We start from the raw sequence: 10,411 nt of genomic DNA, 5'->3' as shown, positions 1-10,411 counted from the left end.
AATTCCGGTACTGTTTTTTAAAATTTTTTACAGTATTCATTATATGGTAAAAATGACCTGGCATTATGATTCTTCAGTATGATTATGGTCATACCAAACAAGTGTAGTCTTGTGTTCATTTCAGTGATGAAAAATAAATTGGAAATTTGTTAAAAGCGAAAAGTTCACTTGTGTCACCATTTTCAGAGACCTGTAATATTTTCATATCCAAGTTACATAGCGTGTTAAAAATGTATCAAATCTCCCTCTTGTAATGGGCCCTGTATCTGTGTCAGTTGTGGGATGATCAGGATTGGTTTCCAGCTTCTGCATATAAGCAATAACATTTCCATTCGCTGATCGCCAATAAAGAACTTTAGAATGGTGATATATTGAATTACAATGTTTGAGTTGCATGAGTTTTCATTACACCAAAAAATACAATTTACTCTTATTAAGCTGGATTCCCCTCTGTAAGTAAAGCACTTGAAGCTGTAGATCTATAGATTCCACAGTATCGCTGATGTACCATAAGAATGTTATACTGTTTTGGACCAGTCACTTTCGAACTTCATCCAGCAGATTATTTAATTGCACGTTCTCAGCTGCGATAGTGATATATTACTGGCAGTTCCATGGACATGAAACTCTTTGAAAACAATGACACAAGTGTGAGAAAAGCATTGCAAGAATAATGTCACTGAAATGATCACCATTAAGTTATCAATGTCAATAGCATTCATTTAGCTTCAACTACTATTGGTATTCATATCCTTTCAGCCTTAGTTGTTACTGGCAGATATTCATTAGCTGATAATTATCGTGTGGGAACATATATTTGGGGTTACATATAAATTAATGACATCTGGTTTAATTACATGTAATTTAATGACATATACATGGAATTACATATCCTTTATGACCATTGGTTTAAAGGTAGATTTTGCCAGTGAGAAATAGATATGCCTCATTTCACACTGTAATAGTTAATAAGTCACCTTAAATAGAATATTTGTCCTCTTCCTATAGGAGTCATTTTTCTGTTAAAATGTACGTATGATTTTATGTAGGAAATACAGACTGCATAGACATTACTGTGTGACTATGGAAAATGGTATACAGTTAATAATTACACAAAACCAATCAGATATAATATTAACCCAATATTTGTACCTAATTAATGTATACAGGGTATAACACCACAAGATTAGCTAGTATACAAGTTGTATGCACAAACAGCAATGGTGTCTAGATAACAAATGTTTATCACCTAGTCTGAGAGCAACATAGACCCTGACTCCAGTGATGTATCACTAACTGTACTTCTTGTATTAGTAAACCTGCTGCCATATAGGCCTCCATATCCATGAGATTTTTATAACCCTGCCCTCAACATTAATTGGCAGCTTCCTGCCTATGCACAGTGTACACAGAAAGCTGCCAATCAGTGATACGGGATAGGGTTATACAGAGCTCAGTACTCAGAGAAATCTACGGCAGAAAAAAGGATTTTAACAAAATTCAAATCATAAATGACATATCACTGGAAAGGGTTTATACCTCTACATTATGCAGCGCTCATATGAGGTAGCAAAACCTGGTGGCAGGTTCCATTTAAATATGCCCTATGGCTGATGATCCTGTATATACTTTTATGTACAGAGTATTTGGTCACCTACACATTACATCTACAAGACCTTTTACTACTTGTAGGGGTTACACTCGCTCAGGTGCGACGGCTGACACTCAAGAGGCACTTTCCATTAAAAGTTAACAGGGTTTATTGCTCCATAAACCACATAGTAGATAACAGAAATCACATAGCCTTTAGCTCAGGAACAGAAAATACAAGTGTCCAGTCCTTCAGGAGTCATTTTCTGCAATGCGCATCTTACCGTCTTCTGGACGTGGGTGTCATCAGCCAGACCTGGGGTTGGGGCACTCGTCCTGCCCTGGATGGCAGTTGTCAGAAGCTGCATCTGCTGCCGTTGCTCCTGCTGGCTCTGTTGTATCTGCTGCATCAACAGCCTGTTGGTCTCTTGCTGTATCTGCTGCCGTTGCTCCTGCTGTGACTGCAACTGGACCAAGTGTTTCAGAAGGTCCTCCATTTTCCCCGGCAATGCTTGCTGGCTTGTATTAGCCTTGACCCAGGACATCCAATAACAGACTTATGTCTCCGCTGGGAACGCTGCCCGCACGTCTACCACCAATTGTAGGGGTTACACTCGCTCAGGTGCTACGGCTGACACTCAGGAGGCACGTTCCATTAAAAGTTCACAAGGTTTATTGCTTCATAAACCACATCAAATAGCCTTTAGCTCAGGAACAGAAAATACAAGTGTCCAGTCCCTCAGGCTCAGTCCTGGAGCCTTAACACACTCTGGAGGCTTTCACCTCCACACTCATCTTTTGTGTAAAGCATTAGCCTGTCTTATATGGATCTAACCACACCCAGGAACCCATCACATGATTAGACATGTGGTTATGACATCACCACAGGTCCTGAAACACATATAAATAGGCATGGTTATGTGCATCAAAGAAAACACTCCGGGTTACATCACAGCGACAAGCCACCTATGTGACACATACCTCCTGTCGACTACACGACCTTTAGCCACGCTTCATACTGTATATCCCATCCTAAATCCATAGTCGTTAATTTGGCGTTGGTCTCTCTTTTAGCAGCTATAATAGCTTTCACTATCATGGGGTTACCGCGACAGTGTGGCACGAGAAGACTGCAGCGTCTCATTGCTCCTACTCCAATGCTGAGAAGAAGAACTTCTACTTAATTTTAAATGTGTTTATTCCTTCTAGCAGAACAGGGGTTAAACGGCCATGTTGGAAATCCCTGTGCTCACAGCTGTGCTCGGTTAGCCATACCTTTTCCCTTTATAATCTGGGCTCTGTTACAAATCCTGGTCAGATCTAGCATTTGCTGCATGGCTAATGGAGGGAGAGGAGTTCATATGAGAAGGGGAGTTGAAGGAGTTATTAGTGACTGTTGCTTGGTTTGTATGCATGGTAATTCCTTATCGTTCTTTGTTTTGGTTTATTCCTGTATCTGCACACCCCGGTGCATTCCTCTCTTACATGTGAGTGAATATTTTGTATCCCTGGAGTTTTCTGTTAACCCTTGTTTGTGTTGCTTTGTTTGTCAGGTTGGTATACTATGGTGCACATTAGTACCCCCCAGGACTGGACTGGGACTAAAATTCAGCCCTGGCATTTGAAGTTACACAGGCCCACTTGTCACATGGTGACTGTATAATATCTTTGTACACTTGTAGGCAGGGCCGGTTTTAGGCAAAGTGGGGCCCTATGCCTAGGCAAAGTTTAAAATGGGGCCCCAAATTCTAACATATTGCACATCACACAAAAGCATTTTGGTTGTATTTACATGCGCTGATCTCAGGCCGCTAAATGAGTTTGATCGACAATACTGAAGTTGTACAACACTTGTTTCCCGGCCTCTTTCCACCAGCTGAGGAATAATGATGGGACAGAGCGATCACTAATAGATCACTAACAGATCACCATCCAGTATCATGTTATCAGCAGCACATCTACAGTTTACACCGGTGATGTGCTGCTAAGAACAATGATTTTTGTTCCAGCAAAAACAATCTGAATATGCAGCATTTTACTTGTTTAGTAAAATACACCCCATAGTCCTCCATATATTATAATGTGCACCACAGTCCTCCATATATTATAATACACTCCCTATAGTCCTCCATATATTAAAATACACTGCTCAGTCCTCCATATAGCATAAAACACTCCTCATAGTGCTCCATATAGTGTAATGCACCGCCATAGTCATCCATGTAGCACAATTCACTTCCCATAGTATAATGCACCCCATAGTTCTTCATATAGTATAACGTATTACCCATAGTCCTCAATACAGTATAATGTAGCCCACATATAGTATAATGCAGCCACCACCCTACAGAATATAATGCAGCCACCCCAGAGTATACTGCAGCCACCCCAGAGTATAATGCAGCCACCCCATAAAATATAATACAGCCCACCTCCCCATAATATATAATGTAGCCCCCATAGAATATAATGCAGCCCCCCATAGTATATAACACAGCCTCCCCCATAGAATATAATACACCCACAATAGTATATAACACAGCCACATAGTATATAACACGGCCTCCCCCATAGAATATAATATACCCCCCATAGTATATAGCATAACCCACATAGCAGATAACACAGCCCACATAGCAGTATACAGCACAGGCCACGTAGCAGTATACAGCACAGGCCACGTAGCAGTATAGAGCACAGCCCACGTAGTATACAGCACAGCCCACGTAGTATACAGCACAGCCCACTTAGCAGTATACAGCACAGCCCACACAGTAGTATACAGCACTGCCCACACAGTAGTATACAGCAGAGCCCACATAGTAGTATATAGCACAGCCCACACAGTAGTATACAGCAGAGCCCACATAGTAGTATATAGCAGAGCCCACATAGTAGTATATAGCACAGCCCACACAGTAGTATACAGCAGAGCCCACATAGTAGTATACAGCACAGCCCACACATTAGTATATAGCACAGCCCACATAGTAGTATATAGCACAGCCCACATAGTAGTATATAGCACAGCCCACACAGTAGTATACAGCAGAGCCCACATAGTAGTATATAGCAGAGCCCACATAGTAGTATACAGCACTGCCAACACAGTAGTATACAGCAGAGCCCACATAGTAGTATACATCACAGTCCACACAGTAGTATACAGCACAGCCCACACAGTAGTATATTATAGCACAGCCCACACAGTAGTATACAGCAGAGCCCACATAGTAGTATATAGCACAGCCCACACAGTAGTATACAGCACAGCCCACACATTAGTATATAGCACAGCCCACATAGTAGTATATAGCACAGCCCACATAGTAGTATATAGCACAGCCCACACAGTAGTGTACAGCAGAGCCCACATAGTAGTACAGTATATAGCAGAGCCCACATAGTAGTATATAGCAGAGCCCACACAGTAGTATATAGCAGAGCCCACAGGGTAGTATACAGCACAGCCCACACAGTAGTATATAGCACAGCCCACATAGTAGTATACAGCAGAGCCCACATAGTAGTATATAGCACAGCCCACACAGTAGTATACAGCAGAGCCCACATAGTAGTATATAGCACAGCCCACACAGTGGTATACAGCAGAGTCCACACAGTAGTATATAGCACAGCCCACATAGTATACAGCAGAGTCCACATAGTAGTATAGAGCACAGCCCACATAGTATACAGCAGAGCCCACATCTCTCCTCCCCCCTAGAATGGTCCCACAGTCCAGTAAAAAAAAACACTCCTCACCTCACCTTGAGCCCATGTTGCTCCCTGCTGCTGTCTTGGCGGCTGCCGCTGTACTGCCTGGGACACAGTGAGTATGCGCGCACCCACAGTGGCAGGGGCAGAGCAGGGAATGATGGGAGAGGGAGCGTCAGGTGACTGTTATGATCAGGTGGCCTTGGAGCAGCATGAAATGACCTTCGCTGGAGCAGTGGTAACTTTACTGACCGCAAACCCTGATCCTATCACTGCAAGTAGAAGTAGCCGTGGGGTGTGCCTAACCAGACCTAGACACCTCGACACAGCCGGAGAACTAAATATCCCTAAAGATGGAAATAGGAAAACTCTCTTGCCTCAGAGTAGACCCCCAAAGGATAGGTAGCCCCCCACAAATAATGACTGTGAGTAGGAGAGGAAAAGACACACGCAGACAGAAAACAGGGATAAGCAAAGGAGGCCACTTCTACCTAGATAGGAAAGGATAGTACAGGATACTATGCGGTCAGCATAAAACACTACAAAATATCCACAGCAGAAAAATACAAAAGCTCCACCACCTAACTAAAGATGTGGAGAGTATATCTGCGACTCCAGCGAACCCAACTAGACTGAGAAAAACATCAGGCACAGTCTAGCAGGAACAAAATAGAAACAAGATCAGCACAAAAAATAAACACACAGCCGTGTGTCTAAAAAAATGAAGCAAACACTTATCTTTGCTGAGTTGGAAGCAAGCAGGAGAGGCCAGGCAGAGGACCAACACTTCCAAAGGAACATTGACTACTGGCAAGGACTAATGAATCCTGCACAGCTAAATACCCCAGTCAGAATTGCAATTAGCAGAAACACCTGTCCAAGACTGCTCCTCAGGAATAACTGCATTACCATCAACAACCACCGGAGGGAGCCCAAGAGCAGAATTCACAACAGTGACGCTCTCTCCTCCATCATTGCATTCAACTGTTCCGGCGTCATAGACGCGGCATTTGCCGGAACTGCCTGATGGCTTGTCCAGCACTGGTACCCCCTCTTCCTTGTGTGGGGGAAAAGAACAGATGGAGGGCTAAGTCAGGATATAAGGCAAGGGCAGAGGCACTGGCATCTTCACCATCTGAAGTGTTCTGGGAAGCAGGATGAGCTACGGTGCCCCCTAGAGCTAGGGCGCCCCAAGTGTTAGGGACAGGGAAGGAGCCCCTGGTCCCGGGTCACCTGGCAGCTGTGTATTGTGACATGCACTCCGTGGAGTATGCTTTATACAAGATTTTGGAGTGTGTATGTGAGAATCTTTGCCCATTCATTCAGAAAAGCATTCATAGGGTTGTATAAGGCAGCCTGACTCACAATCTCTGTTCTAGTTCTACAGTGTTGCCAACAAGTCTCTGCAGACCAGTTTTTCCATACCAAACTTGATCATGCCTTTATGAACCTTGCTTTGTGCACAGGTTCACAGTTATGATGGAATAGAAATAGGAGCACACAAAACTGTTCCCACAAGTTTGAACAATTGCCCAAAATTACTTGGTATTCAAACGCAGGGTCGGACTGGCCCACCAGGAAATCAAAGAATCCTCAGATGGACCCACCCCCTCACCAGCACTACACCTCCTTCCTCCTGCACATTAGTGCCTGCTCTGCCCTGTATTCAGAGCACATGCAGTGATTGCATTATTCCATACCCAGTGCCGGCCGCCTGCACTGCTCAACAACAAGTGATGTGAAGTGAGCACATTCTCATCACCTGCTGCTGACTAGGGATGGGCGAACCCGAACTGTAAAGTTCGGGACCGTACCGAACAGGGCCGGCGTCAGCACACAGCGCATCCAGGCAAGTGCCGGGGCCCTGAGCAGGCAGGGGTCCACTCGCCGTTGGGGACAGTGGCGCGCTATAGTGCCGGCCCCCGCGAGTGGACCCTCTGCCTGCTCCGGGCCCCGGCACTTGTGATACTTACCTCTCCCGGTTCCAGCGCTGCAGCGTCTTCTATTCTCTGACTGTGACATTCAGGTCAGAGGGCGCGATGACATGACCAGTGCGCACCCTCTGCCTAAGCAGTCGCAGCACAGAGAGCAGGAAGACATCGACGGTGAGGAGTCCAGAGCAGAGCAGTGTCAAGCAATGAGAGGTGAGTTTTTCATTTTTTTTTAATATTTGGAGCAATATATGGGGACCATCAGAAGATGCCCATATATGGAGCATTATATGGGGCTAATTTTATATGGAGTATCTTATGGGGCCAATAATATAGGGAGCATCTTATGAAGCCAATTCTATAGGGAGCATTATATGGGGCCAATTTAATATGGAGCCAATTTAATATGGAGCATCTTACGGGGCCAATTCAATATGGGACAGTATATGGGGACAATTACATATGGAGCAGTATATTGGGCCAATAATATATGAAGCATCTTATGGGACTAATTCCATATGGAGCATTTTATATGGCCAATTATATATGGAGCACTATATGGGGCCTACTATACATGGAGCATCTTATGGGGCCAATTATTTTTGGAGCATTATATGGGACCCATTCTGTAAGGAGTATTATATGGAGCCCATTCTGTATGGAGCATCATATGGGGCCCATTCTGTATGGAGTAATATATGGAACTCAGTATACTGTATGGAGCCAATCATATACTGAATGGAGCATTATATGAAGCCCATTATATATGGAGCAATAGATGGGGCCCATCATATACTGTATGGAGAATTATATGGGGTCAATTCCGTATGGAGCAATATATGTGGCTCATTCTGTATGGAGCACTCTGTATTGCCCATTATACTGTATGGAGCATTATATGATGCTAATTATTCTGTATGGAGCATAATATTGGGCTCATTATTCTGTTTGGAGCAATATATGGGGCTCATTAATCTGTATAGAGGACTATGTGGTGCCAATTATACTGTATGGAGCACTATATGGGGCCATTATACTGTGTGGGGCAATATATGGGGCTCATTATTCTGTTTGGAGCAATATATGGGGCTCATTATTCTGTATAGAGGACTATACTATCCAGTTTCTGAGTTAATGTAGAATGTAAAATAGATATCACTCATGTAATGCAAGAAGTAAGTGAAATCTTTGACATTGTACTATACCTATTTTTCTCTGCCGTATCGGTGCATTATGAATTGTGGTATGTGTTAAAGGGGCCCACCGGGACTCTTTCGCCCAAGGCCCATGAAAACCTGAAGCCGGCCCTGATTATTTATCTAAGTTAAACATCTGAAATACTCTGTCTGATACCTGACCCTGACACCTGAGTCTGATACCTGAGTCTGTGATACCTGAGTCTCATACTGTACACAATAAACCTTTCCTGTTTTGGTCAATTAGTATTACCATAATCAGGGTCGGACTTGCCCACCGGGATACCGGTGAAATGTCCGGTGGGCCCCGACCCAGGGAGGAGAAGGAGGAGGGAAAAGAAAAAAAAAAACAGACGCGGGCCCTTTAAATCTTCGGGCGGCGCCGACCGCTGCCATGACCAGGGCCCTCCCCCGACCAGGGCCCCCCCCCGACCAGGGCCCCCACCCCGGTGCCATCGCTGGCATTGGGCCCCCCTTCTATACTCACCTCTCCTGGTTCCTGCGGCTGTGCGGTAGCTGCAGCGTCTTCAGCGCCCTCTGACTCTGCGACGTCTCAGGGCAGAGGGCGCGATGACGTCATCACTGCGCACTCAGCCACTCTGTCCTGAGCATTGCAGAGCCGGAGAGACTCTGAGCACCGGACCTGCGCTGGGAGCGGGAGAGGTGAGGATTTAACTTTTTTTTTTTCTTTATGTCTGTCTATGGTGGTAATATGCTGGAGACACTGGGGCCGGGGGCAAAATGCTAGAGACACTGGGGCAATGCTGGAGACACTGGGGCCGGGGGCAGAATGCTGGAGACACTGGGGCAATGCTGGAGACACTGAGGCAGATTGCTGGAGACACAGGGGCAGATTACTGGAGACACTGGGGAAGATTGCTGGAGACACTGGGGCAGATTGCTGGAGACACTGGGGCAGATTGCTGGAGACACTGGGGCAGATTGCTGGAGACACTGGGGCAATGCTGGAGACACTGGGGCAGATTGCTGGAGACACTGGGGCAATGCTGGAGACACTGGGGCAGATTGCTGGAGACACTGGGGCAATGCTGGAGACACTGGGGCAATGCTGGACACACTGGGGCAAATTGCTGGACACACTGGGGCAGATTGCTGAAGACACTGGGGCAATGCTGGAGACACTGGGGCAATGCTGGAGACACTGGGGCAGATTGCTGGACACACTGGGGCAATGCTGGAGACACTGGGGCAGATTGCTGGAGACACTGGGGCAATGCTGGAGACACTGGGGCAATGCTGGAGACACTGGGCAGATTGCTGGAGAAACTGGGTCAGATTGCTGGACACACTGGGGCAATGCTGGAGACACTGGGGCAATGCTGGACACACTGGGGCAAATTGCTGGACACACTGGGGCAGATTGCTGATGACACTGGGGCAATGCTGGAGACACTGGGGCAATGCTGGAGACACTGGGGCAGATTGCTGGAGACACTGGGGCAATGCTGGAGACACTGGGGCAATGCTGGACACACTGGGGCAAATTGCTGGACACACTGGGGCAGATTGCTGAAGACACTGGGGCAATGCTGGAGACACTGGGGCAATGCTGGAGACACTGGGGCAGATTGCTGGACACACTGGGGCAATGCTGGAGACACTGGGGCAGATTGCTGGAGACACTGGGGCAATGCTGGAGACACTGGGGCAATGCTGGAGACACTGGGCAGATTGCTGGAGAAACTGGGTCAGATTGCTGGACACACTGGGGCAATGCTGGAGACACTGGGTCAGATTGCTGGACACACTGGGGCAATGCTGGAGACACTGGGGCAGATTGCTGGACACACTGGGGCAATGCTGGAGACACTGGGGCAGATTGCTGGAGACACTGGGGCAATGCTGGAGACACTGGGGCAATGCTGGAGACACTGGGGCAGATTGCTGGAGACACTGGGGCAGATTGCTGGAGACACTGGGGCAGATTGCTGGAGACACTGGGGCAATGCTGGAGAC

Source organism: Ranitomeya imitator, chromosome 6 (genome assembly GCF_032444005.1).
Source record: "Ranitomeya imitator isolate aRanImi1 chromosome 6, aRanImi1.pri, whole genome shotgun sequence".
Classification (NCBI taxonomy): domain Eukaryota; kingdom Metazoa; phylum Chordata; class Amphibia; order Anura; family Dendrobatidae; genus Ranitomeya; species Ranitomeya imitator.
This window is presented reverse-complemented; position numbering follows the sequence as displayed.